Raw genomic sequence first — 2884 nt, 5'->3', positions numbered from 1 at the left:
AAAAAAGTACTTTGAACGAACTAAACCTAAGTCATGGTAACAGGAGACAGATTCTTGATTTAAATGTATGACGAGAGTTCAGTTTGGAAATTACATTAAAAGCATTTTTTGTATGTCTTCAACAAGAAAACAAACACATTGAGATACCATCTCACCCCAGAAAGAATGGTTATCATAAAGAAATTAACCAACAACAAATGTTGGCGAGGCTGTGGATAAAAAGAACCCTTCCACCGCTGGTAGGAATGTAGACTAATGCAACCGTTATGGAAATCAGTGTGGAGCCTCCCCCAAAATTAGTACTGAAATCTCAATCAATATAGCTATCCCGCTTCTGGGAATATTCCCAAAAGAACTGAAAACATCTTATCATAGTGATACGTGTGTGCCCACGCTTATAGCAGCTCAATTTGTGATAGCCACATATTAGAAACAACCAAAATGCCCATCACCTAAGCAATGAGTGAAAAAAGATGTGGTGTTGTTATACACTAAAATATTACTCAGCTATAAAGAAAAATAAACTTGAAGCCTTCGTAGGTAAGTGGATGCAACTTGAGGCTGCACTCTTAAGTGAAAGAAACCAGACCCACATGTGTAAATATCGCATTATCTCTCTAGTACAAGAACTCCAAAGAAGAAACAAAAACTGAAAAATATAACAGGCATAGTTATATGGAAACCCCCCCCCCCACAAACTTTATGGGTTAAACAATGAAGAGAGAGAAAGGAGCAAAGCTAGGTGATAAGGTAGGGGCAAAACTATACACGTGTATATGCAAGGTGGCTAAGGCAACGGTCCTAAGAATTTCTATCAGGTTTTTGAAAATAGCAGTTACTGGGTAGGAATCTTCCCATGCCTAACTCTGTATGCTGACGTCTGTGACTAAGCAGTTGCATTGGGGACAGCAATCTGTAATATAAAACCATGACTGAAATACCTTCATTTTGGTTTTCTAAATGTATACGATTTCTAATGTCATATCAATTTGTATTATATTCTCTTCAAAGTAAATTTCTTTAGAAGGTAATAAAAGAAAATGAGAGAGAACAAAAATTTAAGATTTCTTGAAAGCACGTGGCAATATTCAACCATATGTCCCATCTTGCATAACTGTATCTGTTAATCTGAGCAACAGATTTGACGATAGCAATAGATAATATATGAATCACTGTTAATCAGCTATTCTTATTCTGAAAGTCTGTAATGTATGCATTGTTATATGTTCCCTGTTTCTGTCTTTGCTTTTGTTTTTCTTGCTCCTGCTTTTATTCTTCAAAATAAAAGAAACTTACAAAAAGCAAAAGAAAAAGAAAAAATACCTGAAATATAGCTGAGTTCCAAGGTCCTGGGTTCAAATTCCAACCCTGAAAAAAAAAATGCTTTCAAACACTGGAGAAGCTTCAACTCTTGAACTCAAATTCTTACTCAATACCATTATGTTTTCTAGATTTAAAAAAAAATACGTTTAAGGGATGTTCTACACAGGGAAATCTATTTGTCTTCTGATCTGTGATACTAGGCTAATTGTCTGGAAAACAAAGCAATATATTTAACTATCTTTTTATAATTGAGATTTCTTGGAGTAATGTCAAATTGTAAATTTTCGGGCGCACAGTATATTAAGTATGTGAAATAAATTGAAAACACTAAGGTATTTAACTTAGACTTGGAAGCGATGTTAGTTAAGCCAGCAGTTCCAGCCTGTGCAAGGAAGTGGACGAGATGGGGCTACCAAGGGAGGAGGAGAAGAGGGAGGGGGAGGAGAGGGAGGGGAGGAGAGGGGGGAGGAGGAGGAGAGGGAGGGGGAGGAGAGGGAGGAAGAGGAGGAGAGGGAGGGTGTCAGCTGACCAAGTGCTTCTGCAAGACCCACATTCGTCAGTGTACGGGAAGCAGGCATAGTTTCTGCCCGAATGTTCTGATTTATGGAGGGCCGGGCCTCAGAAGCGCTCCCCAGCACAGCCCACAGGCAGGAGCGGAGTCACCAACTCCCTGGTACTGCAGAGGCAGCCTGACCCTGCCGCACACACACCCAGGAGGTCAGAGAGGAGCACTTCGGTGTGGATTGGCGCTAGCTGGCACACCCATCTCTCTCTCTCTCTCTCTCTCTCTCTCTCTCTCTCTCTCTCTCTCTCTCTCGGATCTTTCTACATCAATGACACATCAATGGAGTTGGACACATAGGAAGGGACAATTCTGCATTTTGAGAACCGTGCATTATTCATAGACTGTACCGAGGAGGTGGAGATCACCCCGTTCCCTGTTTCCCTGTGCTTTGTGCCTCAGGACTGGGGAAGCAGGTTTCTGCAAAGCTTCCTTAGCAGCTGGAGCACTGAGAGATTCGGGAGCTCGGAGCGGGAGACGTGGGCCGGGTGAGACGGAGCCCCGTGGGAGGGGGGTGAGGGGCTTAGGTTGAAACGGTTCTTTAATATCACCAGGCAGAGCGTCTCTCGCTGCACGCACACCGGCGAGCGAGTTTTAAACTGATTCAGGTAGGCATGTATATGGACAGGAAGTAGAGTTTCACAGTAGTAGCTACATCGGTGAGCGCAAGTGCGTGCTTGTTTATGAGTGTACTCTTCGCCATCTAAGGCAGCTCTGTGAGCGTGTATTATTGCCCCCTCAGAGGTGCAGAGACCGTGTGTAGCTCCGGGTAGTTCTGCGACTTGATCAGCGCAGTTGCACGTGGCAGAGTCCCGGGCACACTCACCATCCCAAGAGCTATTAGGAAATAAATAAATGCAGCTGCGCTTGGCAAAACCATGCAGAAGAGTTCAAATAGTATGAACTTTGTAGCCATCGTGTCACGGGGCAACTTTTTGCTTGCTTGAACTTTTAGGCTTAATATTTATCACTCTGATCAGAACATTATCAGGATGTAAC

The sequence above is a fragment of the Octodon degus genome, unplaced genomic scaffold (genome assembly GCF_000260255.1).
Source record: "Octodon degus isolate 3935 unplaced genomic scaffold, OctDeg1.0 scaffold00105, whole genome shotgun sequence".
NCBI lineage: Eukaryota > Metazoa > Chordata > Mammalia > Rodentia > Octodontidae > Octodon > Octodon degus.
The sequence above is the reverse complement of the archived record's forward strand: the minus strand, read 5'-3'. Positions refer to the sequence as shown.